The sequence below is a fragment of the Cyprinus carpio genome, chromosome B23 (genome assembly GCF_018340385.1).
Source record: "Cyprinus carpio isolate SPL01 chromosome B23, ASM1834038v1, whole genome shotgun sequence".
Lineage (NCBI taxonomy): Eukaryota > Metazoa > Chordata > Actinopteri > Cypriniformes > Cyprinidae > Cyprinus > Cyprinus carpio.
The window spans coordinates 14,262,693-14,277,073 of NC_056619.1; the positions used below are offsets into that span (position 1 = coordinate 14,262,693).

General features: G+C 38.1%; 1 protein-coding gene across 3 annotated transcripts in view; it reads left to right on the plus strand.

Annotated features, from left to right (window-relative positions):
• The window catches only part of LOC109084630 (arginine-glutamic acid dipeptide repeats protein-like), a 150,753-nt gene that overhangs the window by 2,929 nt on the left and 133,443 nt on the right, over positions 1-14,381 (plus strand). The window contains exon 2 of one of the 3 annotated variants that reach the window (XM_042751393.1): positions 5,547-5,667. The exons of the other annotated variants lie outside the window; for them this stretch is intronic. The gene's annotated coding sequence lies outside the window, so the exon portion shown is untranslated. The remainder of the gene's footprint in view (positions 1-5,546; positions 5,668-14,381) is intronic. 3 annotated transcript variants of the gene reach the window in all.

Sequence of the window (14,381 nt, forward strand, 5' to 3'; positions counted from 1 at the left end):
TTTCTGCCTGGCTAACAGACAAAGCTTTGCTGAAATTGCAAAAATGACCTGTGCTAGTCTTAAAAGCATCAAAACAGTGCTGTAAAACATTGTTTTCATTGTATATTATTGTTTTCCTGCAAAAGTGTGTCTATGAATCAAAGGATTTATATTCTAGCTGAATAATGTACAGTAGTTTCTTTATGTAATGCAAAATCTATTATTATTATTATTATTATTATAAATACTTTTATTTTATGTAATATATATGTTATAATTAATATATTATTATTAAAATGCCTATATATATATATATGTATTGTAATGTATTATTTCATGTAAATACAAAAATACATAGCTAAAAATGAAAATTGGAGATTAATTTGTTGTGTGGCCAGTGAAAATCAGAACTATTTGTCTGACTGGGCCTTGGTTGTCATCTGAACTGTTGTTTGTAGTGATACTGTGTGGTTTTGCTCTACAGATGTGATTGAGCCGTAGTTGCCAATTTAATTATTTTGTAGACTTGCGACATTAAGTGACGTTCTCCTCACAAATAGACTTATCTTAAGCACAATGGCTTAGCTTTATGGTTGCCCCTTAACAATGATTTTCAGCACCATCTGCCTCGGGTTATGTGCTTATCTAGCAGGCTGAAAGAAAGTAAAAGACAATCAAACAGGCTGGGATTATCACATGAGCATTTGGTCGTGCACAGACCTCAGAGCTGATGTCACCCATTTAACAAAACACTTAGACCCACATGATGTCTATTAATGAAGAATCTATTACACTGACATGACCACAGGTTCTTGTTTGTTGCTGCTGTATTTGTGCACATAGTTGTCAGAGACTTTGAAGCAGCTAGAATAACTCTCAATTTGCTATTCTCTGATGATCTTGTTATTTCAGAGTCATGCTACAAAAAGAGTGTGTGGGAGTCTTAACAGTGTAGGAGAAAGCTATTAGTAATCATTCTCTGCTGGCCATAGGGCATGAGAGTACTCTCAAGGGTATCACAGAGCAGCTATGTAAACTGTTGAACAAAATCAGTGTCACACTGACTCACAGCTGTGCTCATTTTTCACCCCTAAAGGCGAGGGCCTATTGTATTTGCTGTACGTATAGATCTGGCTCAGCTTTTGAAAACAGGTTAAAGCACAGCACATCCTTCTCGTCGCAAAAGCAGCACTCAACTCAGCCACATCCCGCCTTTTGAATCTTGTTTCCCGAACACAGTGCCTGACGTTTTCATATTTGAAGAAGATTCATGACTGTGTTGAGTCGCTCTTGCATTTTAACAGAAGAGAGGGGTTTTGAGGATAAATAGCTTGACAGTCACATCGCTGGGCTCTTTTACACCATGGACGATAACTATAACTACAAGGTTTTAAAGGAAAATGAAAATGAACTGAACATGTACTCACCCTCAGGCCATCCGAAATGTAGTTGAGTTTGTTTCTTCACTGCAACAGATTTGGAGAATTAATCACTTACAGTGAATCCTCTGCAGTAAATGGGTGCCATTAGAATAAGAGTCCAAACAGCTGATAAAAACATCACAATAATCCACAAGTTATCCATGTGACTCCAGTCCACCAATTATTGTCTTGTGAAGTAAAAAGCTGTCTTTTTTTTTATTTAACTGGATGAAGTGATATTATGGACTGTTATTTTGGCTTTGTTTAGATTACTTATCAGATTATTTATCAATTATCAGTCATTTGAACTCTCATTCTGACGGCACCCATTCACTGCAGAAGATCCATTATTGAGCAAGGGATGCAATGCTAAGTTTCTACAAATCTGTTTCAGTGAAGAAACAAACTCATCTACATCTTGGACGGCCTGAAGGTGAGTAAATTTGCATCAAATGTGCATATTTGGGTTAACTATTCCTTTAAAGAACTCAAGAATTTACAGCAGCAGTAGACATAACTGCATCACACGCTTGTAAGAAACAGAACGTTAAGGTCCGTTGGTGTGGAAGGTAATATAATAATCATTATAGTTATCTTATATAGTCATTTTCTTGGTGTGAATGTGCCTTAATTCTCTTTTATTAGTATAGTTTAATGCTGAACATCACCGCCAAAGTGAGAGGTAGCCTGCTGCGTACACTTGTGCCTCCCTGTATTATCCACATCAGTCAAGCTGTCTCGCACAATCCTAGATTCTCGTACACTTTTAGGATAGAGGCAGCAATCGGGGAATCGGTGACAACAGAAGTAATCTGGTTAGCGTTTTTGGCATGGCGTGAATCCATCTTTTGAGCAAGAGTGTGCTCAGAATCCACCCAAGAGGGCAATTTGGGGCAGCTGCTGCCAGGGCCAGTGTGAAGCAATCATGGGGAGAGCAGTAAATAATGGGTTGTAAATGGAAGACATTTCCTATGAATTGTCAGTCAGGCGACTGGAGGGGAGATCCCATGTGGATGCTGGTGTGCTCTCGCTGCCTCGCTTCTCCGAGCTGATTTGTCAATATTTAGGCAGGGAGAGGCAGCATTTACATAATGCTCCATCACATTGACACACTGTTCCTTTTGATCCAAGCCTTGATTTGTGTCATAGTTGACCGCCTCGGCGTGTGGCTTAGCACAGACTTGGAAATGTGTTATAGTGCCATGACATTTGGTGCTAGAAGAAAGGGAGGCGAATAAGGTAGATTTTTCTCCCAGGTACCTATTCTTTAAATTATGCGAAGACACGAAAGTAGTCTCATTAGCAGTTAAAGGAATAGTTTAATTGAGAATATTTGTGTTTACAGCAAGTATCTAAATCACTTAAGGCCCATTCATGCCAAGTACGATTACAATAAAGCTAATGTTTTAAAAATCATTTTAAATTTAAAAGAAAAGCAGAGTTCATATAATATAACAATATATAGCACTGAGGAACGATAACGTAGGTTTCACTTTAAATAATTTTTTTCCAGATGGTGAATAATAAAAACAACCAAGAGCCGATAAGAATCCTGATCTTAAGAGATTAAACATATAAAGTGGCAGATGACAAAACTGCAGTTTATGCTTATAATAAACAGATTGATATCATACATTGATGTAGTAGACGTTATTGTTATAGTTTTCATTCTTGGTGTAAATGGAGGTGTGAAATCAATATGTTAATGATTTCAGCATGGAAAAAAAACACATGCTGTATTTTTTGTGTAAAGTTGTACTTTGCAACTTTGTCAAACTCTAAATCCTTGGAATGACTGTAAAAACTATAATTTAAACAGCTTTGCAGCTCAAAGTTTTAACAGAAGATTTAATGCAAGCTTCTATAAATGTATAAGCTTCAGATTTCTGCTTTTAAATCCATTCCCTTTCAATTTGTTTCCATTTTTCCCCCGATTTTTTTGATGAGGAACGAGTTGAAATTATTTATTGTGGTGATCAACATTAAGCTACAAATGCTTTAGACTAGCATTAACTGAACCCGGATCATTACTTTAGGGCATTGAGGTGAAAGTTAGTTTCTAGATTATCTCGTCTCTGGTCTAAAGAGGTGTCATCTGGTTAATTTACCTCTTACCTTGCTGGTCATTAATCGTGCCTCTTCTTTATAGTGTGTAACTGATGGCTGCCATCTGTATAGCCAAGTAGGTCATTCTTTACGCGTCTGTTGTTCAACTGTAAGGTCTGCTTTGATTTGCAAAGACAGCGTGACTGCAAATCACCCTTGTTTGTTGGAAATCCATGATTCCTCCTTGAAAGATCTGATGCCCTGGACAATGCTGTCATGCTCCTTCCGAAGAGCTCTTGATGGGCCATTCAAATTCTGTGTACTCATTAAATTTAACAGTCTGACAACACACACTGACAGCACGCATAACAATCCAGCTCTTTCATTCTTCTCAAAAGATGTTTTCTGGTGTTGTGTGTGTGTGTGTGTGTGTGTAGCACAAATGCCAAAAGCGGGTAATTGGCTGACTGCAGCAGTGCTTTCTGCATCTGTTGTTTTAAGATATTAGGCTGACACTCAGGGCAGCCTGGCAGAAATGAGACAGGCCTCCTTTCTTCCTCCCTGACACCGAGAGGGTCTGTGTGTCTTGAGCAGGGCTGATTTCCTTGTGTTTCTTGACAGTTTTGAAGAGAGTCATGCAAATGTATTGTACATCAGTTTTCTTGTAGCGTCTAAGAAGGGAGAAAAACAAGCAGTAAGATATGCTGAGGTTGTGCTGCAAACTGTGTAGCTTCAGATACTTTTTTTGTAGCCTAATCATTTCTGCAATTGGAATAGATATTTGATCATTGCACAGTCAGTGAGTGGAGATGTTATGTATCTTTATTACATGGCTCTCTGGAATACTTAAGAGTTTCTGTTAAAGCAATACAATGGAAACAGATCAGAAGAACTACTAGGAAATGCAAAGACAGCTGGATAAGAGGCAATGTAATAAAAAATAAGGGAGAAAGCAATGTGTTCATTTAATAATTCAAAAGAAAGGGATAGTTTGCCCAAAAATTAAAATTCTGTGATGAATTACTCACCCTCTTGCCATTCCAAACACGTAACACCTTTGTTCATCATCTGAACACAAATTAAGATATTTTTGATGAAACCCGAGAGCTTTCTGACCCTTCATAGACAACCACAGACAATTTTCAATTTTGGGTGAACTAATCCCTTTAATGTGCATTACCTCAAATATCCATAAATACATTGCGGCAGTACCATTTTATTTTATTTTATTTTATTTTATTTTATTTTATTTTATTTTATTTTATTTTATTTTATCAATAATAATAAATATTACTGCTATTAATAATAATAGAAAATATTGTGATTGGCTTTCCATGGTTTTAAAGATGTTTTAAGGTAATTTACAAGTTGGATAATGAAAGATATGTGCTTTTTTGAGTTGGAATTTATTTTATATCCACTATTCATTTATTTTGTAAATAGCCATCTAATAATTGGAATAATATGAATTCACCTCGTCATTATTGCATAATAAACTCCTTTAGGGTGATACACTATCCCTCTACTACACATTGGGGTCCTGATCTCCCCATCAATTTTTTTTTTTTTTTGTGATAGCGACCATCTGTCTGTTCATTATCCCTTAAATGGATTGATGGATAACAGGCCAGTTCCTTTTAGTATTCACACAGTTATGAAAAGCTTATAGTTTAAGTCAGCAGGTTATAATGGCATAAAAAGGGTCAAGAGTCAAAAGCAGTCAAGCAGTGACATTTGCCTTTGTAATGCCGAGTGTGTTATACCGTGGCTGTATTTCACCATGTAACTGTGACCAGACACCATCAGGGCTGCTGATGGAACTTCCTGCCAGTGAACAGCTTAATGTAACATGCTCAAGAATTATGGGACCCTTCTCCAGATTGCTCCAAGATGTCCTCCCAGATCAGACAGAAGTGTGCTATGAGAGTCATCCTGTGGAACTGTGGAAGGGGGGAGAGACATTCATGATTTTAAAGCAAAGCCAAAGCAGATGTTGGGAAATGAAAGTACTAAAGGCTTACTATAGGCTTCCATGACGTATCCCCAGAGCAGGAAGGGGTGCGGGGAGCTATTAACAAACTGGTGTTTTTGTTTTAATAGTGAACCACTTGGCTGCCTGTCTGCTGTCAGTAGAGAGGGTGGAAAATAAGATGGCATCTTGTAAAAGAACGGAGCCATGTTGCCTCGTCCCTGCTGACTGAAGAGACACACTGCTGATTAGGTAAAAGATTGGCTGCTGTAATGACGTGACATGGAGTGAACACTGCACACAAACAATGTCTCTGCATACAAAATACAAATCAGCATATTAGAATGATCATGTGACACTGAAGTAATGGCTGCTTAAAAGTCAACTTTTTAAATCACAGGAATAAATTATGTTTTTAAATGATATATAAATAGAAAACAGTTTTAAAAAGTAATAGCAGCTTTTATTGCCTCGTTTCTACATGTGCCGAGTAGTGCCTGTAGTATGGTACTATCTTTTGCTAATGCCAGTGTTTTCAGGTTACAGTTATGGGGAACGCATATACACACACCCCCACACGGATGTAGACATTCACCGTTTTCCTTGACACTCTGAGTCTGTTTCTAGTCTGCTTTGTCCATTTGTAAGTGCATTAGTGTGAGGAATGAGAGAGGCGGAGAGGAGAGGATGTATTAGCAAAGCCATACAATTTTCTGCGATGCATTAGCACGGGCCGGGGGAGGACAGCCCAGGCTTCTGCACTGTGTTTGACATGTGCCTTTCAGTAACATTCCATATAACCCTGCTGGCCCATTAACCAGCGCTTTTAAATATTGAACCAGCTTGTTAAGCAAGGCAGAAGCATCTGAATCATGTCAACCCTAGAATAGTTACAGCTTGTTAAGCAAGGCAGAAGCATCTGAATCATGTCAACCCTAGAATAGTTCATTTTAATGAAATTTAGTTTGTGAGAAGCATCTGAATCATGTCAACCCTAGAATAGTTATTGGTTTTAGATTTGTGAAATGTGAAATAAAAACATTATATCAAGTGAAGAATATAGCAAATAAAAAAGAAGAAAAATTGAATGTTCTATAGCTATCAGCAAAATCAGGGCTCAGCATAAGGATTTAGCATTTTTTATGTAAACACTTGTGTACAAATTATATTATATATAAATATAAAGATTTTACATATAGCCCTGAAAATACTGTCTGCTTGAACCTTTTCCTGTACCTTTTTCAGCACATATAGATGGTGGGCTCACCCTTTGTTTATGTTTCCACCCAGACACCTCAAGGTAAAGATAATCAATATTCATCAGTTATGTATGTGGCTGACCTCCTCCTTACACTATTGAGTCAGGCTGTATACACAATCGACTGCTCCCATAAGCAGTAATGGATGAAAACGATATATGTGCAACTGCATGTCCAGGTCATATCAGTCCAGTGGAGATCATCGCTGTAACATTATAGGCCTCTATGTTTCTTCCTTTCTATCTGCTTTAATGCTTTTCTTAGCCATCGCTTAATCTTCAAATCAGGAGAGGCCACCGTCAGACGCTGAGCCTGGCATTGTTCATGACTCGGTCATAAAGCAGGTCGTATAGTCATTTATTCTGGCACACCAGTGCTGTATTTTTACTGCAGCGCCCGCACAACGCAGAGTCCCGTTTGATGTTTTAATAGGGAATATGTGAGGATCTGAAGGTGTGAATTATGTGCTTGAGAAAGGGAGGGGGTGGTCTGCTCTCTTTGTGCTCTCTAATCAGTCCTGACTCATCAGAGAGTGCCTCTAAGACTCTCCTCTCCTCCGCCCTTCATTTGCCCTTGCACCACGACCACTTCCTCTTCACAGCACGACCGCTTACAGCATATTGGTGTCTGTTAGACAGCACCTCTTTTTTCCCTTTTACTCAGATACTCTTCTTCGCTCTGGTTTGCTGTAGAGTGGTGCATGACGATAGGTTCGCACCTGTAGTTTTCCTCTTTATTACATTCTGCTATTGTGGCAAAGACAAGCAGGGAGAGGGGAACAGCATAAACAATAAACCACGGCAGCGCTATCTAATGGATCAATTTGTAATAAATCTGTTGCCTCGAGCTGTTGAGAGATTCAGCCCTGCAAAGGTGACTGCATTTTTCCGTCCTGAGCACTTGGATAAGGTTGACAGATATATCAATGCATTTAATGAACCCACTGGTTCGGGAATGCAGGAAAATGTAGTGAAGGCCAGTAATTCACTTATCAAAACAAGATTTTCTCTCTTTTATCATTGAAGCGTTACCCTGGAGCTCTCGCTCTCTCGTTCTGTGCCAGCCCGTATGCTCTTTTCTTCTCTCTTTGCATCATTTGCATTGAGGGGCTTTGATTGGACTGGGCAGATGAGGCTCTCTTTGAAATGGCAAATAAATACGCACATTGCAAATGGATTGATTTTAAAATCATCCACTGCTTTGAGCGCCTGTAATGATTTCAGGCGTTGTTCCATTTTCACAGTGAGCTAGCACTTCTATCTGTTTTTATTATACCGAAAAGCTATAAAATTGATGGTGTCTACTCAAAATTTAGTGCTTGAGATAGACGACCTAATATTTCTTCATATAATGGAAGAGTGTAAGTGGCGACAGTGGTTGTTTTGAGTGCGGTGACGGGCTAATTCGACACCCACCTTTTTATTGGATGCTCCAGGGATTTCACACGGCACAAAAGTGTCATGGGGCACCGCCTCATGAAAAAAACATTAACGGGAGAAATTAGACGAGAAATGCTTTAAAGTCTAAGCCAACAGAAGTATTGATTTTATTCAAATGGCAGTATTAGCCTCAGTAATAAGTGGAAACGAGTCAGGGGTTAGTTCAGCCAGCACTCATACATCTTTAGGGTGTCCAAGAGCTTGTAGTGACATTTTTGCTAGTTAGAGGAAAGAAGGCTAGTATATATCCCTACTCTAATACTAATACTAATTAGGTTTTTGTTAAATGTAAAAAAAAAAAAAAAAAAAATAATAATAAAGATTTATAAAACTGTAACATTGTCTGTGGATGTAGTAGGGAATTGGTGCTGAGTTACTGTGTAGGAAAAAGAGCTGGAATTAATTTTCTGTATATCAGTGACCATTTGGGACCTGTAGGAATGTAAAATATCTGTGTGGATCGACAGGCTGACACGCTCTTCATATCAGTTTTCCTTCTGTTAAGCTGTGGATTATTATTGCATGAACACCTTGATTGGCTTATGATTTCATCATTGTTTTTTTTCAGCATTTTTGGCTTTACACGGATGTTTCTTTTCCAAATGTGGCAAGGTGAAGCAAAGCTATTAAGCCAAGTATTTTGTCTGCTTTGATTTCTAGGGCGTGTAATTTGAACTTCTGCCAAATCGAACTGTTAAGCGAGTAATTCTCCGTTCAGACAGATGCACACTTTGCTCAGAGGTGTTACGTTCACACATTACATTGACAGTGTGCATTTTTAGCTTTATTTTTCACAACAAACTCTTAAGGGCCCTCTTATCGTGTTTACCCACCTCCCTTTTGCTTATTGCGGATATTACAGTATTCCTCTTTACTTGGAGAGCAGCTCTCTTCCTCCATTCATCCTCCAATTAGAAGAACGACGTGCGTGTTCCTGTGGGCTTTTTAAACGCTCCCGTCACATGCTGTCATCAAGGGGAACATCACCGTACAAACGGCTGCGGGTGAGCGCAGATGAGCGATGGCTTGTGCTCTCACTTGCACTTTCTTGTAATTATTGGAATTGATGTTTTTGCCGAGACGCTCCACATCTGTACGATCTGCAATAAAGAAGGAGGGAGCGCTGAAGCTGCTAGACTGATAATAAAAGGCAATCAACCTTCTACTTCCCGCCTCTCTCATGCAAAACGAAGCAGCAAAAATCCTAATTAACCGATCGGCCGAAAACACCCGGCGTGTTTTCAGATACTGCTACTTGTTCTCTAATGAAGACACAAACCCAGCACAGACTGCTACTGCACATTCTCTACCATCGACCTTCTAATTGTTTTTCCATCTCTGATTATCTCTTATGCATATTTAAATAAGTGATCCCGGCCCTGGATGCTCATTGGTCAGCAGTCCAACCATACGTAATATTGTAACTGCTGAAGCTAAACACTTTTCATCTAGCTACTGTGTAACTGCACAGAATCAGAAGAATAATATTCTGTTGCTTTTCACAATGTCAGGAACTATTGTTTAGCACAGAGGCCTTCAACCTTTTTAGGTCAAGGTTCTCTTGATAGAGAGATTGAACATATTGTTACATATTATATAAAAATGAGGGTTGCATCATCAGCCTTGTCTACAAAAACATGTAGTATCACTATAGTTATCGTGTTATTACTTATTTTATGATTATCTACATTGCAAAACCATTCAAATAATCATTTATATGTAGCCATATACTTAACATTTTAATTTGAATTGACTGTGAAATATTTAGCTAAACTGTAGCTTTGGATATACTTCTTAACACATTAGAAAACCATTTTGTGTTTTATGTTTATGTTCAGTTATTTCACTTTATGAAAAGAACCTATTCATTGCCATTAAAGTGAAATTACTGAACTTGAACCTGAGAAAAATGCTCATTTTAGAAGAAAATTTCACATGACACTTAGAGGCTTTTACATCTGAACTTTTCATATATATATATGATATCACAACTTGTACATGATACACCACTTGAACATACACAATTTGAAAAGTCCATTATAAGTCCATTACCCATTTGTTTTATGATGTTTTTATTAACTTTTTGAAGCATCAAAGTTTTTGGTGAATGGACTGAATCTCTTATGTTTCATTAAAAAAATTCAGAGTATTTGGAACAAATATAACAAATAAGGTTTGGAACAACCTGAAGGTTAGTTACTGGTGGAAGAATTTCATTTTTGGGTGAACTATCCTCTTAAGGTGAGACCAGAATAGTGTTTTTACTAATCGACTAGGTGGTGTACAAACCTAGTAAACGCTGCACATTCTGCCTAACAACACATTTGTTGACTTTATTAATCACGTAACACAACTTCTCAAACCTTATAGCTTAAACAGAGTATATGATGCTTTTTCCCCCTGACTGTGTGTCTTTGAAGATGTGTTTGAGAAGGTTACAGTGATAGCAAAAGAGAGCCGCTCTGCCACCTGAAGGTGTCTCGGGGGTCCGTTGCAGTAAATCAGTGAGCTGAAGCCTGCCTCCCTGATGGTTATCAGTGCTTATGTAAAGTGCTCCATTCCCCCGCTGTTTTAGAGAGGGAGGCAGGCGCGCGATTGATCTCGCCATTGATTTCCCACATCGCTGCCTATTTCTGATGACACTGGAGTTGTCTCTCCTTTTTGTCATCGCAAGTGTTCTTTGAATCCAGCCTCGTCTGTTAGCAGAGGCGGAATCGTCTCGTAATTGAAGCAGCTCCGTAACCTTTTTTTCCCTTCTCAGTGGCGAGATTAATTATTGTCTAGTCACAGGCAATCATTTCTCACTTCTAAAGCAAATTACACAGGGGTCGTATGTTTGCGCTTCGCCACGGAGTGGCATTTATTTCCGGGGGGCTGTTGTTCCTGGCTTTTGGAGAAGCGCTTTAGACCCTGTGTTTCCAGCCTGCCTCTTCTCCTGGTATTTACCTGTAATCCTGTTTTTATCAGCCTGTGGAGGAGGAGATGAGCCCAGCACCTCCCCACTACCAGCATTGCTCTTTGTTTTGTGAAAGACTGAAGTAGCTCTAGGGGACAGACAGACTGGAGAGCAGAAGAGGGGCTCTGCCACTTACTTTCCCCTGAGAGCGTTTGCTACTGCCAACCCGGCGGCTGCTGCCGAGTCGCCCACTGTCACCTGACCTGGGTGTAACCCACAGAGAGACCACATGCTCCTCTGAGCAGAATGCTAATTAGTGGGGAATTAAATTTCTCTCAGTCTCATTCATCTACACTGAGCAGCAGGAGGCCTGTGTATTCTCTTGTACAATCAGTTTATTGCTCAAAAAAAGAAATCCTCTTGGAAATGCTTTAAAGTACTACTAATCTGCTGTTGAGATTTATGATGGTTTTTTTTTTTGTGTGTGTGTTATAAGTCGAATGTGTTTAACACCCATGTAGGCAGGTCAGTGACAAGAGTGTCCACGATAAAGAATAGGGTTTTATTTATTTATTTTAATTTGATATAAAAACAAATGCTGCTGAAAAAAATAAGATTTAAGTTATTTTAATTTTATTTTATTTAGGTTTTATTTTAATATATTTTAAATTAGGTTTATATATATAAAACAGTTATTTTAAATTAATAATAATATAATAATAATAATAATATTTCACAATATTACTGTTTTTACTGTATTTTTGTTCAAATAAATGCAGTCTTGGTGAGCATAGGAGACTTTAAAAAAAAAGTCACTGAAAAATGCAAGATAATTTGAGCTTTTATTGACAAGGCAATATTTGTTCAAGTAAAAAAAAAAAAATAATAATAATAATAATAAAATATATATATATATATATATATATATATATATATATATATATATATATATATATATAATATATATATATATATCATTATTACTTATTTATTTATTTATTTTACATTTCTTTAACATAAAAGGGCAAATTATCTGGCATTTTAAGAGATTTAAAGACCTTGACACCCTGTAATGTGGTCCTCTCTGTGATATATTTCCACTTTTTTTTGTTGTTGTATTATATCATTACAGCTGTATCACAGTGCATGAATTGCATTTTCATGCATTTGTAAACAGATTAATACAGTGGACAAACTAAAAACACTTCTGTGTTATAGCATTATATGTTGGTTCTAAGCTGAGCACTGTGATATTATAAGATGTCCATCCGTTTAAAGAGTTTGTTTGTGCTCTCATCTCTCACCTCTGTGTCGGCTGTCAGTACACAAAGCGGGCTTTCTGTCAGTAATTATCACGTACGAGCTCATTGCAAACATGAATTAATAAAAGGGAGGTGAGGCGCCATTGCCTCGTTTGCCTCACGTAGAGACGGGCTTGTCTCAGGCAACCGGAGCAGCACGTCGTAATAAAAGCCAAATAATGCTCCTGACAGCAGCAGTTTAAATTTCACTCCTCACCCAGGCAGCTTTTTTCCACATTGCAGCCATCAGTCACTCCACAGTGTGCCCTAGAGTAAAAAAGATAGAGAGGGAGAGAGATAGTTGTGGAACAGCATTATTCCTTCAGTGCCTCACCAAGGCTCAGTGTCGCAGTCTGCTCTGCTAATCAACGCCATGCGCTGTGAATTACAGAGTAAACAATACACAATGCTTCCTCTCACTCGCACATACAATCTCTCTCTTTCTCTCTTCCTCCTCCCAAGAGCATTATGTCTTGCCTCTGCAGCCGTGGAAACAACAACAAAAAAACAGGGGGAAATAAATGGCAGTTTTCTTTCATTGTCCCTTCTAACCTACCTTCTTGAGCTTGTGCCAGAGGAGAGCTTGTCTGCCTTGTAAATGGCAGCGTGGCGATAAGAATGATGAAAGGGGGCAGTGAGTGTGACCTTTCCTCCGATAGAAGGATGGTCATGAGCGAGAAATGGAGAGGAGGAGAGAGAAATGGAAATGTTTAGAAAAACATACTGCCATACTTCTCTTATTATTATTATGTATACTATATGGTACTATATTGTTCAGAGTATGCATATCTATCTATCTATCTATCTGTCTGTCTGTCTGTCTGTCTGCCTGCCTGCCTGTCTATCAACACATCTACACATCCATCTTTATATATATAAAAATGCAAAATGGTATATATAAAAATGCATATTTGTATATTAAAATTTATTTATATATATATGAGATAATATATATAATAAATAAATAATTCAAATATATATGCATAATTTTACAGGATATATATATATACACAAACACTTAGCTTATAGACTTTAGCTTATATTGTTGTTGTGTAATTGATATGTTTTTTTTTTTTAATGTTTATATCATTAACAGCCTTTTTGCCAATTTGTTAATGGTAGATTTAGGGGCCGTTTACAATTAATCACTAAATCATCACTCCGCTAAATTGCAACACTAAAAATAACCATTTTTAATTCCATTATGAAGGACACCACTTGATAAATTAAACAGACAACTGACAGTGATGAAGTCATATAACAACAATGTAGCTTCTGTTTGAAATGTTTGAATTTTATGGAATGAATTCATTTTGTTTATTATTTTTAGGAAGTAGTAGCCAGTTTATTTTATAGATCAAGTAAATGAGAAGATTCCAAACATTGTGTCAGCGAAAAGTTAGAAATGGTTGGAAACGATGGGCATGCCTTTAATTGTATTGGACTCCTGAAATGAGAAACAGTAACAGGGTAAGAGTTGGCCTGTGAGATTATAATCTCAGGCTGCAAAGAGAAATGAGAGCGACGGAGGGGCGAGCCGTGAGAGCAGGGTGTTTTATATTCTCTCCCAGGCTGTGACGGTGATGCTCGCGGTGCTGGCTGTTTTGTGTTGGTGTGAGGCGAGCGCTGCAGCACCACCTGATTTGACTTGGTAATGCGGCATTGATGAGTCTGAAGGGAAATCGGCCAGAGGAGCACAAATGCGCTGCAAAACTGCAATGTTAAATATGCTGTCAGTTCTCTCTCAGCCACTGATAAAAAGAGAGAATGGAGTGAGAGGAAGAAGAGGAGAGGGCAAGGAGAGCGATATAGCTGTCAAGTACACATGCCTGCTGCCGCACAACTCTCCTGACGGATGTGAATACTCTGACTAAAAGGTGACTAAACTCGTAATGTGTTTCTGAGATGCTACACCTCTCCTTGAGAAATGATTAGACCACGTCAGAGAAAGGAAACACTTTCACTGTTTAAAACATCGTGGTGAGAGAATATTGAATATGTTCGGCAGGGATGAAAGCTGAGAGTGGAAATAAGGCCAAGCTATTAATTCCTCTGATGGTTTTTAAGAGCA